Raw genomic sequence first — 27821 nt, 5'->3', positions numbered from 1 at the left:
CTAGGGTACTGAAAATAGCATCCAAAAACGACATATAAATAATACATAGTATGGCAATGGTGACCGAATACTAATTGTTAATGTATACCAGTGGCAAGCTATAGTTTACGAATACATATAGAGAGCCGTGGTGTAGTGGTTAGTGCATGCATCGGACTACTAACACAAAGGTTCTTTGTTCGATTCACGTTCTTGGGTGAAAATTTCAGGGACTGAACTCTCGGCTCTCCCTTGACATCATTTGCGAGTATGGTCTTGAGGAAATGATGATAGTCCGTCGGACGGGAACGATAAATGGCTGACCCGTGTTAAGAGAGAGACATATCTCTTGCACGTAAAAGCCACCGTTGTAAATTTTGAAAAAAGAGCAGGCTAATGCCGCTACAAGACATCACTCGCACCCGCAAAGTGGAAAAGGGTTAATATAAGTTGCAATAACTTGTTTCCGCATCAACTATAATTAAATATGTTTAAACTAATACATACAGGTATCAAAAACCTTAACAGTGTTAAGCTAAGTAAGCTTAATACCAGTTGCTTGAATATTTAACTTTGTGCTAGACTTATTTTTGTCATATTGGGGCCTTTCATAGCTAATGATGTTGCTCATTGTTGCGGCTGTAAGGTAACACGTATTTGCCTAAATCCCCGTTATCTGGAATCTGGTTGAGAGTTGTCTCGTTGGTATTCATACCACATCTTCATATTTTATATAACTAAGTTAACTTTATAATACTAGTAGTCGATAAGCCAGCTAAAACTAATCGTTGAATTTGTACTTTAAAACAAACGATCAGTTCTTGAATAGTAATACTGAAAATCTATGCAATGTCACAATGATATTTTAAATTCAAAAAGCGTCTTTTGAATTATGAAATATCAATTTTCTGTGCAATTTTCTATCATGAACTAAATTAAAAGTAAAATATGGAAAATAGCATAGATTTCATATAATGCAATTGACTTTCAACATGAAAGCACTTAGAACAGTTTTGATTTTTGATCTAGAAATCAATAATATCGAATTTAGTCATTTCCCTCGTATTAGCCAATCAAAATATGGTATTTTATCGTGAAGTATAATAATATCATTTATCTAACCTAGTGCAACCAATCAAATACTGTATGATAGTTACACCTGTAATAATAGATTTACATTGATAACAATGAAATTAAATTCAGTAATGGCTCGTGTTCTATTTCACCTATGGATTAGTATCGTTGACAAATGGGATATTGTTTTGCTAATTGCTACTTCAAAAGACACGTTCAAATGCTTAAAAATATAAAAAAAACTACAACAAAAGCTCAAATTTTAAATTACCAAAGAATCTTCCAATTATATATCAATGAAATGTTACATTTAATCGTAAACTGATCATAATTATGTACGTTTATATCAGATTGGCAGACAGTCAAACGTTTAGAACTTTTTTGAACAGCTCTTCATTTTGCAATAATTTAAACGAAATTAAACACTGAAACACAGGAAACTACATTCAATCCAAACCAATATTATGAAAACAAATTGTTCAAAAGGAAAACTTGACATAATTATACACGATATATTTAATATACATTTTTTTTTATATATCATAGTAAGTGTTCTATAAAAAACACATACAATTAATTATTCTCCAAATCATTATATATATGCTCTTGAAAACAGATTCAAAGGATACGAAAAGGATATTCAAGCTCATAAGTCGAAAACAACTGACAATACCATGGTAACAAAAAGACAATGAAAAACGACCAAAAAATATTTACCTGTACACCTGTTGAAGTTCGTCCAATTATATATGCATGGTGCATATAGACATTTTAACGACGGTCATATAGGTTTTATGTAACTTCATAAGGCTAGTTTTATCATTTTCTTATTTCATTTATGATTTTGCAAATGTGAAATACAGTATTGTTCCAAATTACATCTTTACGGCATTTCTGATAAGTTACATCATGAAATGCACTTCAAAGCATTAATTATTTACTCTGTATGTTTAAATTTGATTTTAAGTGCAATTTCTTAACCATTATCTGCTTTCGAAAGCATAAATTTCACACATATGATGAATTTAATGACATGAATATTTCAGGACTGCGTGACGGAGTGTACTATATCAATTACTATTTCAATTTCATGACAAATGGGGAGGATAGTGGTCATCTTATTAAGTTCACACTAAAAGGCAGACAAAGAAACCCGAACTCCCGTCCAACGGCTGTTGCTAGTTAAAGTTTCGAACTGAATGATTGATACAGACATGCATATAGAAAATAGATACGATTTATTGTAATGTAAACTTTCGTTGTGAAAATAAAACTGTTAATATCCCATGGTAGTTGCTATCAAAAGGTATAAATCAATCGAACAGTCCTTATCAGTTCGAATCGTTAGTGCAGGATCATATTTAGCATGGACTCCGATCGCTTTCAAAAGAGATATTTCATCAGTTATTCCAAAACGATATAATAATTATTGATCTAAATAAAAAAAATGAAATCAATTATGCAGTTACCACTTTAAAACGCCTATTAGTTAATTGTGCAAGTGTAAATTGAAGGTATAATTGATTTCAGGTACAAAACAGACAATTGTGAAGACTCACATGTAACCAAAGGTCTATAAAGATATTTAATAGGTACATTTAATATTGAAAACAGAAATAACTATAATTCAGTGGTTTGATAACATCTAATTGATAAAACTCGGTAAATAATTTGGTAAATAATTTTCAATAATGATGGCTCAGTCCAATAAGGTTATGTAACTTCTCTTCTCATTTAAAATAAGACAAAGATAAATTTATATGCTTTGCTCTCTTCTTTTTCTTCTTATCTTTTGTTTATATGTCTCTTACATACCATGACTTTGATTTGAATTATGTAATAATGTATTTGCATGCGATGAAATTCTATTGATTAATATTGTATCATACATGTAGAAGACGATCTAGATGGACTAATTTGTGTTTTTTTTAATTTTTGCGATATTGTGCAAATAAAATATGTTAAAACTAAATAAAAGTGATGTTTTATCAACTATCATTGAAGGCCATGTACGTCAATGACCATAAAATGACAATAAAAAGAACAGTAAACTAGAAGTTTTATTGCAGGGCAATTATTCAAAAATTGTATATGGTAATACGTTCAATCAGCTGTTTATTTCCCTGGGTAAACAGTGGAGTGTAACATGGAATATTCAAGAGAAGACTACATATGGATGAGTTTTGTTACAATCAAGATTTGACAAATATATATGATTATGCTGTTAAAACTATTAAATGATAATAAAAATCCAAAAGGAAAATCACCATTTTCAAAAAACAATTGATGCAACAAGTGCACACTTAATCCAGAGAGACCAAAAACATAGTGTTCAAATTATATCTTAGACCTTGCTAAAATGCATAAATACAGCTTGCAAACACAATTTATCCCATTACGATTGATCTAATGAAACTTTTCATTTATCAAGTAAAACGCAACAGTTTCGATGCGTTCAATATTTCTCTCCAGAAATGGAAAGTTCATCGCAAATTTAGATACGCATTCAGATGGGATTTGCCGTTTATCACGAAACTTTTGAGTCATGGTTAGGAAATCCAAAGATGCTAAAATACATGGGAATATAGATATGTATGTAGCATCAAGTGTAGTTAAACAATTGTCAAACACACTTAGTCTAATGAATTATAGCTAAAAGTGTTGAAAAATGAATGCTGACAAAAAACCTCAAATTGCCTCAGATACGGTGCACATGGAAAATCACAGTGTAACATTGTCTGTAAGTTATTTTTTATGAATAAATAAATGAGTAAACATTTAGTTATAATCTGCTTAAAATTTAAAAGACGATAATCATTATTATTTTGATAATTTGTTATTCATGCATCTCAATAGAAAAATAGGTAGTTTGGATTCATTGCCCCCTTTTTATATTATGCACATACCCTGAAGAGTTGCAATTGAAAACTGGGACATTTTGGTCATTAACTCTAACGCACCTTTAATTGAGGAACACAAAAGATGAGTGAAAACAAAAAAACCTTTGTACAGAGATATTGGACATGTTTCTATTTTTTACAAGTGACTGAGCTCGAGCTTTTTTACCATTTGTGTTGATTTACGGGAAAATGAATCACTATTCGTACCCCGAAAATTTAACCACGTATGTGAAAATGTCTAAGCTTCGAAACGAGCCATCATAACATATCCAAGTTTACGATACAGGCTGAGCTACAGAAAAAAAAAAAAAACGTTACAATTACCGCCTATGGAGAAACAGTTGCGCATATTGCCCCATTTGGTATACAAGTTAATACTTTAGGTTTTATGTATAAGGAACGCTAGAAATATACAAAAATCAGAAAACTGAATTCAATATGTCACACATATATAAAAGATATCTGCTTTGTCCATGTAACATTGTATGGTTTATCAAACAACACATTGTGTATAGTATTGCTGCTAAAGAGACTATTGTTTAAAATTATCATAGCATGTATAATTTAATTGTATTCCCCTATATAGCAGTATTTATCATGCAATTTTCAATGTTTGCCTTGTCAATAGTAATAAATAGTAACATAAATTAATTAACTTGCTGACTGAGTAAAATATCTGTAATTTAATATCTATCTCAGGTTATATGGGTCGATGATACCAGTAGTGAGTAATAATTTTGTTGTGAAAATTCTATTGAAATATATTTTTCTAACATCAATTAAACAAACACTGAAAAATGAGACAGATACATATGTTTTTATTTGAACTCTATGGAATTAGTAAAATTAAGTTAATTAACAAATAAAGACTTTTGTAAAGCATTAACATTATATTTGAGCTTTGTAACACAGGTGTGTACGCATTAATTAATGCAATATACATTATAGAATTTTTAAGTGCTTCATTTAAACGACTTTTTACCCAGAGACCAAAGACGAGAATAAAAACAACAATAAAAGGTCACCCTACGACCTTCAATATTGAACAAAAACAATATTGAGGACGAGTTATAAAAGGCCTCGGCATTGCAAAATGTAAAACACAAAATTTTTAATGAAGAAGTATCAAGGAATTGGAAAGCGAGTTGCTAAAAAGAAGAAAAATACCTTAGACAATGAGCAACACAAGTTAATCCCTTATCTCTAAAAATAGAGAAAAGGGTGTGAAAACTGCTGACAAATCTTAGTCAACTGAAGAAAAAAATATCAAATCAGTAAAATGTATTTACATTTTGTAAAAATAACAGATAACAAAAGATCAAACATTTCAAAATTCTGTTAGAATAAGCGAGAAATGTCAACGGAACATTCAACACATAAGCCGAAAGAAAACTAGCAACACCATGGCAAAAATCGACAGACGACGATAAGACAAACAGGTCTACAAAAAATTAATATATTTATACCTTCAGTAGCAGTATGCAACGTTCAGACTGTGCGTAACCAGTTTCGTTTTAAATGACGAAAAGTCGACGTACATTTATATTGTTGTTCATTTTTCAACAACAACAAAAAAAAACTGCTTCGTTATAAATTCTACTTAATAATTATTCATACAGACGGCGCGCACAAAGTTGACGGCAACTGTAAATTGCGCTTTTTAAATTAGCTTTATACAACCGTGTTAAACATATATCTTAAATATGAAGTTTTTTTTAGATAAAATTATGAAAGATAGCCATTAAAATCCACATTATTAAAAATATTATCACAATTAAATCTATAAGTATAAAACGATATGTGAAACTTGTAACATTAAATAATCATAACATTCAGCTTTTGACCTGAAATGTGTACAAATTCAACGTATTTTCCTGAATGTTCGTACAATAGAATTTTTCGGATTCGGACTATGACGTTATACGAACTTCACCTGAAAAAAATCAAAATCGTCCATGGTGGATGAGTTTTGAATGTAGTTCGTTATGTGTAAGTAGTAGTAATTTGGAAGGATTAATATAAGAAAAAATAATGGAAGAATCGGTAAAAAAAATAGGAACTTGCTATTTTCTTATTTCCAAATGACTTGATATTCCAAATGTGTATTACAAGAGCTTTACAAAAATCTGCAAAAATATGAAAGATTCGATAGTCTAGGCTAAACAACTGAATTTTCTAAATGTCTAGCTGTTATGTTACAGTTTAAAGAAATGACGTTTTAAATAACGCTATTTTCTGAAGCTTTGTGCACGCCGTCACAGTATTTGAATATAAAAGTAACGTTACAGATTTGATGCTTTTGAAACTCTTTTCTGAACTAAATTTACTCCGGAACTATCTAAACTTTAAGCTTAGTTTGTATACATACTTCTAAAATAACGAGGTCCGATGTGTTTGCCTGTTAGGACGTAAAAACTACAAATCAAAGATGACTTAGTTCCGGAAATTTAATGCTTATGTACAAATTACATTGATGGAACTCCTTCTGTCTACATGCAATCCAAAGCAATACACGGGTGTTCCTTTCATGCAACCACATTGTATATTATGGTAGAAATTTTGTACTGTAAAACTGCATATTAGTCTCATAACTTTCTGAGTTAGTTAGAGGGATACTTAATTTATTCAAATCTTTTCGGATAAGGAACTCGAATAGCAATCTAACTCGTTTATAGTTCCGTTTATTTTTACTGAATAATTCAGTCGTCATAGCTCGCTAACTTATCACCCGTCGGTAAACAGGACAACAGACACCAGACATTAGTGTTTGTTTATGTAATAGCGAGATATCGATAATTATCATTGATAAAGTACACGATTATACGTTTTAATATCCAATGTCCTTTATAAATTATTAAATGCATTTATGCTTTATAAACTATTAACAACGCAGCGAGTGCAATTCCTTTATTCCTAGCAGGGAACTAGCATAAATATGTTCGATTAGTAGTTCGTTTTGTCACAATTTATATTATAAAGTTGGGGTTTCACAGGTACAGAAATAACGGCCTCCAATTCCTACTGTGACTGCTTTCTAATTACTATTTTCTGTCCTCAGAATTGCTTTTCAACAATACAGAGAGTGTAGTCCGATTTCATCAGTGAGACCATTGACCACCAAAGACCAAAGGACAAGGAGATACCACTCTACGGCCTTCAACATTCTCATAATGTATGGCAAGATATAAACGTTCCAGGATGACAAATAGGAAAAAAATTCGAATGAGAACACAAACGGTCTGATTTAATCTACTAACAAACGGCAACTACTGAACTACAATCACTAAGACTTTTCAAATATGAACAAGTCAGTCAGTATTTCGAGACATTAGAATAAGAATTTCCCTCTTTTATTGTTGCTCATTTAGAGTGGAAACATTCAATCAAGCGCAAGTATCCTCAATGAAAATAGAAATTCCGAATAAGAGCAAGAGCAAGTTGTTCAGTTAAAAAAGGAACTCAGAGACATATAGCTTAAAATAGTTTTCTTGTATTGTATTGCATGATGATTTACATGAATATGATTTCTACCTTATACCAAAATTTTAATGCGCATTATAAAAGTCGATAAGATATTGTATGATTGCCAATGATAATGCAATTTTTCCTGAAATTTAATTTCCTCTCGTGATCAAGAATATTACGACACCTTATACAAACCAACATGAATTTACATTTCCAACCTCATTTAATTTGTTATTTTAATAGTCTACCAATTTAGTTTATCAATCTTATTGGCGTTGCTAGTTGTCGGTAAAAACGGGTTATCTGTCCCTTAATCTATTTTGCCATTCCGAGGCAAAGACTCGTGTGTAAGGCACTTGTATTTCTCATGTTCCGATTTAATGAATTTTTATGGTTTTAATTTTCATTGAAGTTCGGTATATTTATCATTTTTTTTATTAATTAAAACGAATAACCATCACCGAAAATAAATTTGAACGTGGACCGAATATAACTTGAAAGAAGATATGGTATGATTGCCAATGAGACAACTCTCCACAAGAGACCAAAAATGACACAAAAATTAACAACCTTAAAGGTCACCGTACGACCTTCAACAATGAACAAAGCCCAAACCGCATAGTTCTTCAAAGTCAACCCCCCCCCCTTTTCTCCATTATCATCCTTCTTATGTTTGATTCGATTTTAACCCAAAATCATATCAAATTTTCTACCTGTACCATTGTTAAAAAACTTACGAACCAGTCTTATAAACACAAACAATGTTACCATGATTTACATGCATATATATCTTCCGTGATAATAAACCATATACAAAGATTAATTTCCGCCTGGATATTAATTAAGCTATAGTAATTGTTATTAGATGTTTGTGGGATTCATGTCAAAAGGACAAATGGCAAAGTAATCAATTGCTATTGAAAGCTTCATAGGATATTAGTCTTTTAATGGATATTTGTCTGTGAGAGCAGGAAGAACTCAAGAGAACAGAGGAAACAACAAATATGAAAAATTATCGACGAACTCTTCAGTAACAAAATCATGGTATGAGCTACTTGGTAATAATTATTTCATTTGTTGACAATTAGCTTATTTTGAAATGACAAAATTACCATAATTTGGTTTGATGACAGAGCTTGGACAGTTTCTTGTACAGACGATCAGTCTCAACTCGTTCAGACGCGGCCCATGGGAGATATCTTGATATATTTGTCAATCGTTATACTATAGGTTTTTTGCGTTGCTTAGATGTGTTGTTAGGTAGCTGTCTTCTTGGTGTTGGATCCCAATAACGCCTTTACTTATAAAATGAGGAAATATATATATATTGATGCTATAAGAAGTCTTTTAGAGTCAGCAACAGTGTAGAGGTTATCACTGAAGGTCAATTAAAATTCATTTGTTTTATCTGTTTTCTTTTTCAGTTGTATTTGGAATTACCTATTTATCTGTTCCGATTTTAAATCGTTTGCCAAATAAAAGCGAGTGGAAAAACACGCTACTAAACCGAAAACGAACGTATATATTGACAAGGCAAAATAAAAACTAAACATGGCCAAAAGACAAACACAGAATACTTGACACAACATAGGAAACTACGGACTGAGCAACACGAACTACATCAGAATTGGGGTTATAACAGGTGCTCGGAATGGTAAGCAGATCAGATAAAGTGTACATTTTGAAACCTATTCCAAAGATGTTGTACATGCACATAAACTTTTTTTATGTTTCTAGTCGAAGTTATCCATCTTGTTGAGTATAATATACTCGCGCTCTGCAGTGCAAATTCGTTGAAAGTAAAAAAGAACCATTATGAAAGAAATGAGAAATAAACTAAAATGAACGACAAATATTAGTATAAGTATCCAGGGGACATTTAAAAGTATCATTGTAACAAGTTGGTAATGCTCACATTGCAAATAAGATAGATCAGCATTTTAACGACTTCAAAACTACAATGCATCATCTAGAATGGTGAAACTTAAAAATCAAAATATTTTTTAAGCTGGCAAAGTACACAACAGTAAACCTACTGATGCGAAGCAGTAATTAAACCAGGATACAGGCTAAATATAAGTTCGTAATTTAACAGGAAACAATTTAAAGCACTTATCGTATTCTTGCAAGAAATATTTAAGTATTATACGTAAGGTTGCTGTTTCTTTGGACTATAACATCATTTCCTTGTAATCATATTTGCTATGAGAATTTGGTGTTTTGTGGGATCACATTGAAGAGTTTCTAAATTTGCATATTTTGAGGTGATTTTACAGATTCAAATAATGGGTCATATCATGCAACTGCACTTAAAAAATAATTAATTCCACCTTATGTAATAATGCTGTATTTCCTGGATGAGAGAAGTTGCATTTTTCACATATATTCTTTATATTGAAATTTTCTTTTCTTTGCTGGTGTTTTTTTGTTATTAGACAATTCCATGTGCCGGGTATTTGGTTTGCTAGGATGGGAAATATCATGTCCAATAATAATGCGACTTCTGAAGACCTCTAGATTTTTCATTGGAATGGATAAAAAGAACATTCGTTTGGAATTAAACAATCATGTCATGCTTACAAGGGGTATTCGCCAAAAGTTTACAATACCATAGTGCAATATTCCTACGCCATAATTAGTGCACAACGAAAAAATATTGTCGTATCACCATGTAATAGTACAGACCACAAAGTCTTCCCCAAGTAGTCTAATTGCATTAGATATCTCAATAAAAACCTAAAAGAAAATTGGTAATGGCATACAATGATTACTTCTCTATATAGTCAGTAGACAAGCCTAACTAGATGTACTATAAATATTCTCATCACTAAATAAAAATATGAACAAAGCAAAGGGATATACGAATTAGTGTTGTAACAAGAAAACTATAAAACCTTTATATACTCGTAATTGTATTTTTGTTGCTGAGATTAGCCGAGACGTGACAAGCATGTAATACTTCTACTTAATATGATGGCTTAGCTATATCTTGTCTTCGATAAAACTCTTCTTGTAATGGTTAAATTATTACAAATATTCTTTTGTCGCTGCAAATATTTTTTCGCTAAAATATTTTCTTGTGATGTCATCAACTGATTTTGTTTTTGTTTTTATTATTTTTTAAAATGAACAAATCTTAAAAAAAAAAATAAAGTAAAAGGAACAAATCTATAAAAATCTTCATTTACATGTAAGAGCAATGGCTCCTACAAAAGAGCCTTTTAAATGGTTATGTTATGTTTTATTTTCTTGTAGAAATACCCTCCTGCTGATCAGTCTTATCTATCTATTCCAGTTTTTAAGATGATTTTCAAAAACATTAACAAGTTGGATAAAAAATGTCATTTGAAGCACAATTTCGGTCACGTTCCTAGTTTGTAGATCCTTGTTTCTGATTATGTTTATTGTTTATAATTTAATCTATCTACTACAGCTTTTAAAATAAGGTCCACCTACACAAAAATTTGTAAAACTTGATATTTGCCTTTAAGAAGTAGTTTGATAATTTTCGGGGAATTAAGAAGTAGATTTCTTAGACTACATTCTTGCATTTTTATCCCGTCAGATATACATTGTCTTTATACACAAATGTATAAAAAATTTCAAAATAGTTCACAATTTGTGTATTTAGCCTTACCGTCTATTTGTAACCATGATGGTGATTGTCTTTGTCCTTGTGATTGGCAGACATAATAGAATACCACAAACTTTTTTAGAAATAATACTAAATACCATAGGGGTTATTCATAGATATACGAAGATGTCGTATGAGTGCCAATGACACAACTCTCCATCCAAGTCACAATTTGCGGCCTTCAACACGGAGCCTTGGAACACACCGAACAGCAACCTTTAAAGGGCCCCAAAAATGATTAGTGTAAACCCGATTTTGCAAGGGCTATAAAGCCAGTCAAGGTCGTTAAAAACTTCCATTTGTTATATTATAAAACCATTCAAATTGGAAAACCAACGTTCTGATCAATATAAATAACGAGAACCGAGAAACAGTTTGTTGAAATTTGTCCAGTAGTTTCAGAGATTTTTGAAAAAAAAAATACGGAATCGACAGATGCAAAGGCAAGAGTTTTTTAAGGGCTATTATTGAACCAGGTTAATAAAAAAAAAGTCAGTTGTATACGTAATCATAAGTGTACTTTAACTTCGGCTGTTGTCTGGTCTTTTGTTGGGTTATTGTCTCTTTGACATGTCCCTCATTTCAATTCTCAATTTGATTTCAATTACGTAACAATTATAGAGTGATATAATTCACCATTTGTAATGACACAGATGGGGTTTTCCGCATCTAAAAGTGTTAATGCTTGACAAAGAGAAACTTTTGCTCCTAAGCCCGAACCAACTTAAAAGTACTTTCTGCTGCCAATGATTTAAAAAATAAATAAAAACAAGACATAAAATAAAAACAAAGACATAATAAGAATACTGAAAACATTAATGATAAGAACAAACAGTATTGGAAATTTAGGAATCATTACTGTTAATAATCAAACAAACAATCATGTAATATTTGCTGCAACACGAGACAATCATCAAAAGATTTAGAACAAAAAACTAAAAAAACATGGGAAAATATAAATATAAATAGCAAAACGTATTTAAAACCAAGCAAACATAACTTTTCACAAAAAGTAAATAATCCTATGAAATAAACTGAAACACGAGAGAATCGTGAAAATATGTGATCGTTCGTGCAATACGAAATAACAGTACCGATATTTGTCAATTAGTTCTCATTTTTGAGGAAAATTGATATCAGTTTCAAATATACAACATTTCACTAATGATTGTTCAACCAACAGACCATTTTATAATTAATAATTCCTCTTAGCTATTTGTTCTGTGCAGTATTTTATATGCATATAGATCATATTTTTACATTTGGTTAATTTGACTTTATTAGATTAAGTATATAGATGGAATGGATTAAGTTAAGTATATCTTTACAAATATCGATTAAGTTAGTTTTTATGAGCATGGAACAAAAGTTCTATTCAGGGTAATGCTAAAAGAGTGAGGAATGGTACATCACTTATTCCGATCTTAATGTATAAATATATCATTAAGATTGTATACTCTTGGGTATTAAACATAGAATTTGTAGATTTATTGGCATTAATCCTTTGAACTTTGGAAATTCTACGCAACTTTGAAAAGAATTAAATCTGATTTTATGACAATCTTAGGTTTTAATTAACTTAAGGACAGAAGGACGTGACTTGTTCAACTTGTTTTTTTTTTTTTTTTTCTGAACCAAATTAGTAAAAATAGAATGAGCTTACAATTTATGACGGTTATTTTACGTCATTTTTGTTTACCGTCCCTCCTTTGTCTCTATACAATTTTTGGGGGGCATCCTTTACCTTGTACAATTACAAGTTAAAATTGTTTTATTTTTTGTTCTTAAAATGTAATAAACGATAATGAAGGAAAAGCTCAGCCTGAGACAGCAATCCAACGACATAAATAACCAAACAGATTGAGGTTTTCCTCAGTTTTGAAACAAAGATCTAGTGCATAAATATTCATTCTTTCACAAACTGCAGGAGCATATAAGATCTATCAAGCTCTGAATCGCCCCACCATATCCTTAGGTTGTGCATAACAGAACAGAACCTATTGCAGGTACAGGTATGTTCTGTTTTGTATCACACACCCATACACTTAAGGTATTCAAAATTTGTTCCTTTTTTTTTTTGTTCTTTCCCTGCACCAACTCCTCACGTTTTTACACATAACACTCTATAATTCAATACCTAGTATATGATAATCCTATTTTTCTCTTGTTATTTAGGGGTCACAAAAATACAAATAGGAAATATTTTACTTTTTAAAACTCGTTGAAATATAAGAAATCTATTTTTCTTCAATCACTGTAAAAACCCTGATATACGTTACTACATGTAGTTTTCAAAGAGAACAAAACGGCACGTCACTGCGTTTTCCAATAAAATGTCGTAGACATATTCGTGCCAAATGATTACTAGAGGCTCTAAAGAGCCTGTGTCGCTCACCTTGGTCTATGTGAATATTAAACAAAGGACACCGATGGATTCAAGACAAAATTGTGTTTTGGTGATGGTGATGTGTTTGTAGATCTTACTTTACAGAACGTTTTTGCTGCTTACAGTTATCCCTGTCTATAATGAACTTGGCCCAGTAGTTATTTATGTAAAAAAAGAACGAAAAACAAATATGTAACACATAAACAAACGACAACCACTGAATTACAGGCTCCTGACTTGGGACAGGCACATACATAAATAATGTGGCGGGGTTAAACATGTTAGCGGGATCCCAACCCTCCCCCTAATCTGAGAGTACTCGCAGTTATCTGACAGCTAGTTCAAAGCCACTAACAACTCATAAAAAAATCATGGAACTAAGACTAAACTATCAATCCGTACACATCCAACATCCCATGGATTTAGTGTAAAGAAGTCATCGATAGCCAGAGAAATACATGACCTTGTGCAATGCCAAGTTACAGGTATTGACAGATTGTAGATCCATGAATATGTATATGCATATAACATACTAGTAATATTTAGTTAGCTTTTAATTTACTGATAACACAATCAATATTTATACCAATAAAAACAATATTCAATGATCTAATTACAGTGTTGAATAGGTAACCTTTTAGAATAAGTTTATTTAAAGGAGCGACAAGTTTACATGGATCATTTCTAAATTTCCGGGCACGGTTAACAACATTTCCGTAAAAATGAGGATGTGCTATCCCGTTTGAAATAAGTTTTCTACAGTTACAACCAAACTTCAAAACCAAATCTTTATATCTATGGAAAAATTTAGTAAAGGTTTTAAGTAATTTATGGTAACGATATCCCTGGTTTAATAATTTACCAGTAATACATAGGTTGCATTCGTTAAAATCAAAAACGTCACAACAGACACGGACTTGCGAACAAGTTGTGAAATATAAACACCGTAAGATGGTGCCAAAGGAACATCACCATCTAAAAATGGAAAATTGACAATAGGGAACGAAAAATCGTCTCTTTTGTCGTAAATTTTAGTGTGGAGTTTCCCGTTTAAAACCGAAATATCTAAATCCAGGAAAGGACAGTTATTACCGAATAAATTTGATTTATTTAAAGTAAGTTCCTTGGGGTAAATTTCCGCAGTATATTGAGAAAATTCTTGATTATTTAACGAAAAAATATCATCAAGATAACGGTAAGTGTCATTGAATTTATCAATTAAATGCAATTTGGACGGGTCTTTACTGAGTTTAGTCATGAGTCGGTCAATTTCTGTTTACCCCCCTTCCACACACAAATAACACAAAGAATGAGCCTCTTTCAAACGTATCCGTTCCTCCACAAAAAACCATCTCCACTACCTAATCCATCCAACAATCTTACTAAATGTCTCGAATTCGATTTGATGAACCTTCTTCCCCTACCCCCAAGTCTGCAAGTGGATAGTGGGGGCTGGTTTTAACCAGACTGCTCCCCCTCTTGCTGCGTGTTTTTCTTATCCGATATTCATATAAAAAATATGATTAAATATGGTTTTTGATGATTTGAATTTGAATTTGTCATAACAATTATCTGTATTTATAAATAAAAGACATTGTGTTTTGATTTGACTTTTAAATATTTCGTTACATGAAAAGACATATTTGAAATTTTAATACTTTATTATAGATCTGCTTCCTATTAAAGACGTATTTTATAGCATGAACATACCTTCCTTCTCATCACCATTATCTTTAAGGATAGTCTTGCTATTTGTACGTCACTGCGTTGGCGTGTATTAGAAATTTAAATCAGAGTTTTGTATATATATCTTATATTCACATTATCATTCATATAAATAAATACAACGATTTCTTTCAGTTTAGCAAACCACGTCGGTAAGCTCTTGATAGCGTGCTTCGATTGTGGTAGTCGTTGGTTCGAATCCTAAAAGATACAGACCACAGACTACAAAATTGCTTTTTTGTGTCTTCTCCGTTAAGCAAGTGGCATTTAAAAGTAAGTGCATATGGTCAACTCGGAATCGGAAAAATGTGCCCAGGTAGGGTAACATATCTTCCCGCGGACTTTTTACCTTGTTAAAATCCGACTCGGTGTGTTGGTCTAGTACAAATCAGAGTTCATATCCCATTATCATGTTCTTGTCCTGAATATACATATATTTGCCACTGGACCTTAAGCAGTCATACATCCATTCAACTCATTTTAATTGGATCATTTTGAAAATGGCCTCTCTAAAGCAAAGCCCATGTATGGTGACATGTACTATTAACAATCAAATAATCAATCAGTTGATTTTACAGAACCAAATCAAGGAAACATAACTCAGTTAATAAAAAAGAATTCGGAATGACATATCGAATAATATTCTGGGTAGTAGAAATACACGGAAGCTAAGAATCCCGAAGGACAAACATTCAGTTTAGACTCCTGGTACATTCTTGAAAACCAATAGTTTGGGGGCAACACTAATTACTACATTGTAGAAATAATAAACCAATTTTGATGATTTTCCATTGAATTGATAGTAAATGAATTGAATCATTTCAAAAATAATGCATTGCATGTAACGTTTATTTAATTTAACATCGTGTTTTAATTTCATTTTGGCTACATGAATTAGTATACAGGGGCCGGTAACAAGAAATTTTATTAAGAGAGGTCGTAAGTATTGAATTAAGGGGAAGATAAGATCATTCTAAGATTATTCAAAGAGTGTAAATCAAAGCTCCCTCAGGTTGTTCGTAGATCGGACTTATTTCCCCCTTAAGTTGCATCGTAATAGTTTTCAAGATACGAGGTCTTAATAATTTTCTGGCGTCTCCGTTTTTGGTTCCTCGCAAAGAAATTAGAATCACCTTAAATGAATCATAAAAACGTTTTAATGAACGATAAAATGCGCATAACAATCAACTACCCATTTAACCTAAGGAAAACAATACTGGCCTCAGACCACCATTTTCTTCCCCTTTTTTGATAAAGTCAAGACTCAAATTGAATTAAAAAATTTGCATAGCTTCAAACATGAAATTAATTTAACTGCTTTATAGACCATCACTATTTTAATAAAAGATATGCTTGTCTCAGGACAATCCCATTATGGTATGATTTGAATCTTGTATAAATGACGTAGGCTTATTTTTCAATCCTACTTATATTTCGGTCAAATCACTACTATAATGGTTTTATAAACTGTTATTTGTATCGAGAGTTGTCTCATTGGCACTCATACCACATCTTCCTATATTTTTTCACTTTAAACAATATTTGTTTTCACATTTTAAAAGCCTTCTTACTAATATAAAAGTCAAATAAAAATAAAAATACTGAACTTCGAGGAAAATTCAAAACGGAAAGTCCCTAAATTGCATGAACCTGGTTTAAAGAGCTGAACCTCTCATTTGTATGACAGTCTTATCAAATTCCACTATATTGATAACGATGCGTGAACAAAACAGATAAAATAGGCAAAAATGTCAAAAATAGGTGTATAATAGCAACACAAAAACCACTAAAAACTGGGGATGATTTCAGATGATCCGGAAGGGTAAGCAGATCCTGCTCCACGTGTGGCGCCCATTGTGTTGCTCATTATATTACGTAGCCGGTAAATAGTCTAATTCATTAGGTCAGATTCGTGAAAAAAAGGAATGGGACTGTAGTTACGACATAATGAACATATCCGATATCATCTGTATATTCCATAACGGTCAACCAACTCATGGTGGCTTCCGTAAAATTTAAGAAGTGATCATGATTTAAACTTCACCATTTGGAACTCTTGGTTTAAAATTGAAAAAGGTCACAAATGTCTCCTTGCTTTATATTTAACACTTCTCTCAACAAGCCACAATTGTAATGATTTACAATAAAGAGAAACTACCATCCTCCACACACATGGCCAAGAAAACACTGATATATAATTTCCTATTCAGATGAATTAATAATTAGAATAAAAAAGTTCTAAGGTTCATGTATTAACTTTTTTTTAAGCAACTTGTTCTATTATTAACAAGTGAATGTGCTAAGAGTAGTCGGGACCACTCTTACAAAAAATATCAAGTGAAGCTATTGCGTATTGTTCTTGGTACACCCTAAGTTGCTAAGTTTGTTTTAAGAACACTTAATAACTGACCAAAATTTAAGGAAGATTTTGTGTTACCGGAATTAGTAAGATCGCTTTAAGGTAGACGTAAGAATCGTTCTTAAATCATGCACTTTTTCAAAACATTAAGGGCTGTCAATCATTCTAAGATAGGTCTGAGGTTGGGTCTTGTTACATTCTTAAATCTTAAGACACCCTTTAGACGTTCGTAAGACATAAGAATGCTTCTTGTTACCAGCCCCAGGGGCCGGTAACAAGAAATTTTATTAAGAGAGGTCGTAAGTATTGAATTAAAGGGAAGATAAGATAATTCTAAGATCATTCAAAGAATGTAAATCAAAGCTCCCTCAGGTTGTTCTTAGATCGGTCTTATTTCCCCCTTAAGTTGCATCGTAATAGTTTTCAAGTTATGAGTTCTTAATAATTTTCTGGCGTCTCCGTTTTTGGTTCCTCGCAAAGAAATTAGAATCACCTTAAATGAATCATCAAAACGTTTTAATGAACGATAAAATGCGCATAACAATCAACTACCCATTTAACCTAAGGAAAACAATTCTGGCCTCAGACCACCATTATTCTTCCCCAATGCTTTTTTCGATAAATTTAAGTCAAATTGAATTGAAAAAATTGCACCGCTTCAAACATGAAATTAATTTAACTGCTTATAGACCATTATTATTTTAATAAAAATATGCTTGTCTCAGGACAATCCATCAGTGCTTTTTCTTTTGAGTGCCCTACTATTCACCAGGCCAAGGGTAGGATTTGAATCTTGTATAATTGACGTAGGCTTAGTTTTCTATCCTACTTTCATTTCGGTCAAATCACTACTATAATGGTTTACTTTTATAAATTGTTATTTGGATGGAGAGTTGTCTCATTAGCACTCATACCACATCTTCCTTTATCTTTTCACTTTAATCAAAACTTTTTTTTCACATTTTGAAAGCCTTCTTACAAAAAATAAAATCACAAATATACTGAACTCCGAGGAAAATTCATAACGGAAAGTCCCTATTAACCAAATGGCAAAATCAAATGATAAAACACACCAAACGAATGGACGACACTTGTCATATTCCTGACTTGTTTCAGGCATTTTCAAAGTGTAAAAAAATGATGGATTGAACCTTGTTTAAAGAGCTGAACCTCTCACTTGTATGACAGTCTTATCAAATTCCATTATATTGATAGATTCGTGAACAAAACAGACGCAATAGGCAAAAATGTCAAAAATTGGTGTATAACAGCAACACGCAACCCACTAAAACTGGGGATGATTTCAGATGGTCCGGAAGGGTAAGCAGATCCTGCTACACGTGTGGCGCCCATCGTGTTGCTCATTATATTACAAATCCGGTAAATAGTCTAAATCGTTAGGTCACATTCGTGAAAAAGGACATAGGCCTAATGAACATATCCGATATCATCTGTATAACGGATATTACATAATGGTCAACCAACTCATGATAGCTTCCGTAAAATTTAAGAAGTGATGATTTAACTTCACCATTTGGAACTCTTGGTTTAAAATTGAAAAGGTCACAAATTTCTCTTTGCTTTATAATTAACACTGCTCTCAACAAGCCAAAATTGTAATGATTTACAATAAAGAGAAATTACCATCCTCCACACGCAGGGCCAAGAAAACACTGATATATATTATCCTATTCAGGGGCCGGTAACAAGAAATTTTATTAAGAGAGGTCGAAAGTATTGAATTAAGGAGAAGATAAGATCATTCTAAGATCATTCAAAGAGTGTAAATCAAAGCTCCCTCGGGTTGTTCGTAGATCGGTCTTATTTCCCCCTTAAGTTGCATCGTAATAGTTTTCAAGTTACGAGTTCTTAATAATTTTCTGGCGTCTCCGTTTTTGGTTCCTCCAATAGAAATTAGAATCACTTTAAATGAATCATAAAAACGTTTTAATGAACGATAAAATGCGCATAACAATCAACTACCCATTTAACATAAGGAAAACAATTCTGGCCTCAGACCACCATTATTCATTCTTCCCCTTTTTTGATTAAAGTCAAATTGAATTAAAAAATTTGCACCGCTTCAAACATGAAATTAATTCAACTGCTTATAGACTATTATTATTTTAATAAAAATATGCTTGTCTAAGGACAATCCATCAGTACTTTTTCTTTTGAGTGCCCTATTATTCACCAGGCCAATGGTAGGATTTAAATCTTGTATAAATGACGTAGGCTTATCTTTCTATCCTACTTTCATTTCGATCAAATTACCACTATAATGGTTTACTTTTATAAATTGTTATTTGGATGGAGAGTTGGCTCATTGACACTCATACCACATCTTCCTATATTTTTTCACTATAACAATATTTTTTTTTCTTTGAAAGCCTTCTTACAAAAAATAAAATCACAAAAATACTGAACTCCGAGGAAAATTCAAAACGGGAAGTCCCTAACCAAATGGCAAAATCAAATGATAAAACACATCAAACAAATTGGCGACACTTGTCATATTCCTGACTTGTAACAGGCATTTTAAAACTGTAAAAAAAATGATGGATTGAACCAGGTTTAAAGAGCTGAACCTCTAACTTGTATGACATTCTTATCAAATTCCATTGTAATGATAACGATGCGTGAACAAAAAAGACACAATAGGCAAAAATGTCAAAAATAGGTGTATAACAGCAACACGAAACCCGCTAAAAACTGGGGATGATTTCAGATGATCCGGAAGGGTAAGCAGATCCTGATCCACGTGTGGCGCCCATCGTGTTGCTCATTATGTTACAAAGCCGGTAAATAGTCTAATTCGTTAGGTCGCATTCGTGAAAAAGGAATGGGACTATAATTACGACATAATGAACATATCCGACATCATCTGTATAACGGATATTCCATATTGGTCAACCAACTCATGATGGCTTCCGTAAAATTTAAGAAGTGATGATTTAAACTTCACCATTTGGAACTCTTGGTTTAAAATTGAATAAGGTCACAAATTTCTCCTTGCTTTATATTTAACACTTCTCACAACAAGCCAAAATTGTAATGATTTACAATAAAGAGAAACTACCATCCTCCACACACATGGCCAAGAAAACACTGATATATAATTTCCTATTCAGATGAATTAATAATTTATATATTTTAGAATAAAAAAGTTCTAAGGTTCACGTATTAACATTTTTTAAGCAACTTGTTCTATTATTAACAAGTGAATGTACAACTAAGAGTAGTCGGGACCACTCTTACAAAAAATATCAAGTGAAGCTATTGCGTATTGTTCTTGGTACACCCCTAAGTTGCTAAGTTTGTTTTAAGAACACTTAATAACTGACCAAAATTTAAGAATGATTTTGTGTTACCGGAATTAGTAAGATCGCTTTAAGGTAGGCATAAGAATCGTTCTTAAATCATGCACTTTTTCAAAACATTAAGGGCTGTCAATCATTCTAAGATAGGTCTGAGGTTGGGTCTTGTTACATTCTTAAATCTTAAGACGCCCTTTAGACGTTCGTTAGACATAAGAATGCTTCTTGTTACCAGCCCCAGATGAATTAATATTTAGAATAAAAAATTTCTGAGGTTCATGTATTAACTTTTTTAAGCAACTTCTTCTATTATTAACAAGTGAATGTACAGCTAAGAGTAGTCGGGACCACTCTTACAAAAAATATCAAGTGAAGCTATTGCGAATTGTTCTTGGTACACCCCTAAGTTGCTAAGTTTGTTTTAAGAACACTTAATAACTGAACAAAATTTAAGAATGATTTTGTGTTACCGGAACTAGTAAGATCGCTTTAAGGTAGACGTAAGAATCGTTCTTAGGGAGCTACCATTTGATTTTTATGGGGGGGGGGGGGGGGGGGGGGGCTAGGATGAAATTTGAAAAAAATAGGCAGGACAGGAGTTTTGAATAAAAAAAAAAGGCAGGATGAGACACTTGCAAAAAAAAAAGTCAGGACGACAATTTAGGTAAAAAAAAGTCAGGTTAAACTAGAAAAAAAAGGCAGGACCGAACAGAGTGAAAAATAAAAAGGCAGGACAGAGATTACAGCTAAAAAAAAATGCAGGACAAAAATTTTCATCCTAGCCCCCCCATAAAAATCAAATGGTAGCTCCCTTAAATCATGCACTTTTTCAAAACATTAAGGGCTGTCAATCATTCTAAGATAGGTCTGAGGGTGGGTCTTGTTACATTCTTAAATCATAAGACGCCCTTAAGACGTTCGTAAGACATAAGAATGCTTCTTGTTTAATACCGGCCCCAGGTCTTTTATGTTGGATAACTTTAAAATGTATATATAGCGATAAGTTATTTTGGTAGCTTTTAGAGAAAGGGAAAGAAACTAGTTAGTCGTTGTCGATTTTGTGGTTTACTGAATTATAAATTACATTAGATTTTTTTATGCGAAAGGAGGAAATATAAAAAAAATATATAATACATGGATGACTAATTTGCCTAATTTCACGATTTTGGCTTTACTTTTTTTGGACCTTTTGAATTATAGCTCTTCATCTTTTATATAAGATTTGGATTTCAAATATTTTGGTGACGAGCATCACTGAAGAGACATCAAGGATTTGTATAGTATTGTCATACTATACAAATCCTTGGAGACATGTATTGTCGAAATGCGCATCTGGTGCATGAAAATTGGTACCGTTAATGTTATTGTATAATTTCCAAAAATCTAAAAATGATCTTATCTGCCAGTGTTATATAATAAGAGGAGTCTTTCTCTTGAATACTGGACAGGTGAAGTAAATTGATAACAAAAGAAGTGTAATCTATTATTGGATTAAAAAAAAATACTGCTACAAGAAACTGTCAGCTTACTTGTTTAAATATCCCAAAGGTGACAAATTCCCACTTTGTTGTATACAACTGTTAAACAAACAAAAGACAAAAACATACAAAATAAAAGAAATAATGGAAGTTTTCAAAAAAGTTTAGAAAATAAATACAATTATGTTGCATACCTGTGACACTATATATCAATGCACTCTGTATAAGAATTTCAAAACTCACTTATAGAAATACAGAATTTGTTAGTCGTAAGTCCATATTAAACATGACACCACATCTCTCAACCAGATAACTAGCATCCCTGTCCGTTAGACCTGTTAAACGCCGTGCAAACACATGTTGACGTTTTCTATTTTATTTCTCCTTAGGAACATTAACCACATTTTCCCAATACTCAAACGAAGTTATTGGAACCATTTAACAATGCGACTCAGTCACATGTTATAGCTTGATTCAATAGAAAAATATTATTATTGATGCTAATTTCAATGTAGATTTCAGCTGCCAATCATCTAAGCTAATCTTTTTCTCGCTGTTGATGTCTAATCCCTTATTCAGTAAAATATTAATATATACACCAATTTTCACGACTCTATAGGGGAATTTATTAGTTATTTTCCATCAGAGGGTTGAATTTCATCACCGTTTTCTCAAGTTGCCTATTGTGTATATTGAGATAAAAGATATATGGATGCAATAATATGCATGTATATATACTCAATGTTAACGCTATTACAATGCATTATTAATGAACTTACATTGTTATTTGCAATATTAATGATATATGAAAGTCATTATTACGTGTCATCAGGGTGTACCAAAATCGAAGACTAAAATATTCTATGCTGTTATTTACGACTCGTTTAGTAAAATTTTAAAGTGTTTTAAATGGAATTGTATTATATGTTAAATTAGTCATGAATCTATAATTCAGCTATTATCATTTATTAAAAGTCCAATGAAAATATGATTTTATGTAATATTGACTTATTTGAGATTCTGAAAATCTTTTGGAAGAAAAAATAAAAGGAAACATATACATTTTATAGAATAAATAGAGTGCCAACAATGAAGAAAAATAAATAAAGAAAATTTACTAACTAAGTGTAACATTAAAAGTCTTTAAAAAGTAGTTTACGATTTTCGAGTGCACAACACCAGTTTAAATGTAATTCCAAGATGAAAAAAAAAAAAACGGAAATCCAAAACATTAAAGAGGTTTAAAAGTATAACCAAAATCTGTCAACGTTTACTTTGATACCAGGGCATTTAACAGCCAAGTTACACATGACTGTATAAAACACACCACGTAGCATTCATGTTCCATGTAAAAATTTGACCAGATTTTTTAAACCAGAACTTTTAAAATCTGTTTGCATTGTTTTGTTATATATTTACAAGCAAAACATTAGCCATAGAATTCTTTATCCACATGAAATAATGATTTACAAAATTATAAACATTATTCCCAATAATCGCTATTCTATCAAATTTAACATAGATCAAGTTTCTTACCTTTGGGAGCTACTAAACTCTTAGTTCTAGAACTCACAGCAATATTTCACAAAACATGTCACTTTTGTTGATCTGTTTTAAGGTCCTCTGTCAATCTTTTCTCTCGGAGGTGAGAAAATCCGAACAAGTTTGACAACAGTTGGTTTCGTAAATTATGCATAAAGTTTACAGGCACCATATTTTCTTTCCCAATTTATTTGTTTGAATAGCAAAACTTGCTAATGGTATGTCTCTATAGACTTAGAAATAATCAAATTAACTAATCAATGTCCAATTTATAACAATGTTATTTGAAAGAAGCACGTGCCCATTGTCTTCTGATTTCGGTAATGGTCGTCTGCTTGTGTTTCGTAATGGTCGATTAGATTTTAATTGGAGTAGGTAAACAGCATTTATTTCTCAAAAGTGTTGATCTTTTATAGATGGACATTAATATTGATTATTTTAAATGGAAACTGTAAATGAAAGGCTTTCAAATAGTTTTCTTCTGTCAATATTTAATGATCACTACATCATAGTCGATCATTACATTATCAGTCCTGTCGATCCCGACCACCTAACCAATCAAGGATTATTTTATAATATGATAAGTGAAATATGGTTTCTTAATATTATACTTGCATCTTTTTTACCTTTTTTGGGAAAGATTTTTCTGATTTACCTTGAAAGAGATGACTTTTAAAATAAGTTTTAAACAGAGATGGTTTCAAACACACTTCGGAATTAGTGATTGCATTTGTTTAATGTAAACATCCACTAATTGTAGGGTACACAGCGAACACTAATAAAAACGTATAGAAAACCATTGAAAACATTACACTTGAAAACACTATATGATATAAATGTGAAATTCGAATAGGCGTCACCATACATGTATTTATTGAGTTTGTTGCATTGACATTGTCATGCTATTAAAGCGTTTAGAATTTGATTGTAATTTGACATTATTTGGGTACCTTCAAAAGTTAACATTTCGATAACTTATTTTCTATATGCGAGTTTACTTTGGAATGCAAACAACGTCGATGTTGATTTTAAGAAAATATTTTGTTCATACTACTATGTATAATTTATTAAAAAAAAAATTTGTGTAACGCATACAATTTTTTTCGTCCCCCCCCCCCCCCCCCCCCACACCCGAAATTAAACATTGACCTTTCTTAGTACCGTAGTTTTATGCAAAAAGTTGTTGTCCTTCATATCTTTATTTCCTCTTTATAGAGATTACATGAATTATATCATCATGAACAATAAATTAATACAAACAGAAAATAAAATAGTAAAGTTATGAACAATGCGTAGTATTTACATATAAATGAAAATGTTAATATATACACATGGAAAAAAGTATTGCAACACCTTGATTTTTTAAAACTTGAAAAATCAGCCTCTTTTTGTGGATGAAATATAATAAAATATTTGTATAATATTATTGAAATATAGTTTATGACAACATTGGCATTCAAACGAACAAAAAATGTTTGAAAAAAAATGATTTATATAACCACAATTTTAATAACAAAATGAAGTGTTTTTTGTACAAAAAACTGCATTTTACAACTTTTACTGTAGTCGAACTTTACAATGTCAGACATTTCAAAATTAATCTTCAGATGACTGTTCACATCATGGTTGATCGTTATACGCCAAAGAATTAGTACTTTGTACGCAGCCTCCATTCAAATGGATAACCGCGTCTAAACGTCTTCTGATTCCTGCCAGAAATCGACTAATTTGTTGCTAAGGTAGCAGCAACCATTTCTGATGAAGGGCATTGTTTATTTCATGATTTGTTTGAACTGGGGTGTCCTTTCGCGCACTTTCCGCCTAATAGTGTCCCATATATGCTCGATATGGTTCAAATCCGGGCTACGATCGGGCCAAGGAAGATGAAACGAATTCCATTGGAACAATGGATCTTCCTCCACGATGCTAATTTCCAACTTTGGCGAGCTCTGCACTACATTCGATACGGAAAACTGTGTGTCTGTTCGTAAGCAAAGGTCTCCGAAATGGTCTTATCGCACGATAACCAGTAGCGATGAGTCGATCTCGAACAGTTCTTGTTAAAAGGCTCGTGTATGCCCACCACTCTCTTTTTAGGATTGTCTTGTATGCAATGGGTTTCCTTCTGACCAACCTTCATTATGATTGATTTTCCCTAGCAAATGGTATAGGGGTCTTCATTATCTCGGAAGGTCTTTAACATCGTTTTTTGCCTGATTTTTATTCTCAAAACGACTTATAGTGGAATGGTGATGACCAACAATACGTGCAGTTGTTAAGCGACATCCCTGCTTCTCTTATGCTGATAATCTGCCATCTTGCTGCAGTTAAGAGTTGTCAAGGACCCATTACAAGGTGTTAATCACATAACTTTAAAAACTTGGTTATTTAAAGTGTTGAAAACAATGAGGATAAAAACATCTGTTTTGCTGTTTACGGATACAGTAGCTGCATGCGCAGATAAAAACTTATCGAGTCGATATTTATTGATTAAACTCAGGTGATACTTAAATAATGTTTAACTAGTTCTATTTTACCAAATTATATCACAAAAAAATAAAAAGTGTTTTTTAATTTTAATTTCAATTTGGTGTTGCAATACTTTTTTCCATGTGTATATATTGCAAGCAGTAAATGAGTTTATGTTGCGAGCTGTCGATATTACATGTGCTAACACTATACTATAAGTTCAATTGGCGATTGTATTCGGATGCAGATTTTATTACATGGACGTAGCAAAGTCGTTTAATTGAATCTAAGTCGGAGTCACTGAGCGCAGTTGAAGGGTCTTTTCCTAGACAAATTATAAATACCGATTCATCACTACATTCCCTGAGTTCAACAAAGAGATCGAGAGAAAAGTTTTCTATTATTACGTCTAGCCAAGTACTGTACATATTTGATGTGCACGTACAGCCAAAGCATGCATGTACAAAAACGTCAGTGAATAGACGCAAATTTCACAAGATTTGGAATCGTGGTTTGGAACGGTAGATATAAGTTTTCCGATAAACAGTGCAGTGCGGATTTCGAAGCTGTTCGTCGGGAATTTCCATACATGAGCCACAGATATGGATTTATGTATATATTTGAATCTCTTGAAGTCATTGTCCGAATTAATGCGAATTAGCCAGTCATTATCATGCTTTGATTCAACTGCATTTACAACAATACGTTTCCATTGTAGCTTTTCAGGAAAGTTGCCATCACTAATGTAGGTAATAAGAAATTCATCGTCATTTCGGGTTTTTTGTATAGCTGACTATGCGGTATGGGCTTTGCTCAATATCGAAGGCCGTACGGTGACTTATAGTTGTTAATTTAGGTGTAAGTTTTGTCTCTTGTGGAGAGTTGTCTCATTGGCAATAATACCACATCTTTTTTTTTATATTGCAAACATTATTCATTTGCTATAAATATCATCTGTATAAAACTAGATTTTATAACTTTAGCAAACACCATATATAACTCGAGACTTGTAAAACAAATCAGACAACGTGAAATATACAGTATCAATAAAACCAAACATACGAGTTAGCAGGGAAGATTGCAAATGTTAGTTTAAACACTGAACACAATTGTCTCTAAACTAGAATTTTCTCATATTACATTTGAAAATATCGAACATCAAGAACTGGGTAATTGAAAAGGTAAAGCTTTATGGATGAATAATTTATCTGAAATAATGTTCGTGTTTTTAATATATCTCCCAGTGGACGATTTGGAGCAACCTTTGTATCATATTAATCGCTATTTGAATTGTATTTTACATGAGAAATGAGCTATTAATTCATAGAAATTGAAATTAAAGCATAGTAACATTCAATTAACGGAAAATAAACAAAAGAAGATGTTAATATAATTAATGTACAATAGATGACAACTTCAGATTATTTATGAATTATGTCCGCTGCGATCGTTCAGTTATAGGTCCCTATTGCAATGTTATAAGAGAACCACAC

General features: G+C 32.0%; 1 protein-coding gene across 3 annotated transcripts in view; it reads right to left on the bottom strand.

The window, feature by feature from the left end:
- LOC143075682 (uncharacterized) overlaps positions 1–24127 on the bottom strand; it is a 34768-nt gene extending 10641 nt beyond the window's left edge. The window contains exon 1 of one of the 3 annotated variants that reach the window (XM_076251220.1): positions 23854–24127. The gene's annotated coding sequence lies outside the window, so the exon portion shown is untranslated. Of the gene's footprint in view, positions 1–22511; positions 22533–22560; positions 22753–23853 lie in introns of those variants that run through there. The other 2 variants (XM_076251221.1, XM_076251222.1) reach the window with 2 other exon arrangements.
- Between the last annotated feature and the right edge of the window lie 3694 nt (positions 24128–27821).

This window comes from Mytilus galloprovincialis, chromosome 5 (assembly GCF_965363235.1).
Source record: "Mytilus galloprovincialis chromosome 5, xbMytGall1.hap1.1, whole genome shotgun sequence".
Lineage (NCBI taxonomy): Eukaryota > Metazoa > Mollusca > Bivalvia > Mytilida > Mytilidae > Mytilus > Mytilus galloprovincialis.
This window is presented reverse-complemented; position numbering and strand designations above follow the sequence as displayed.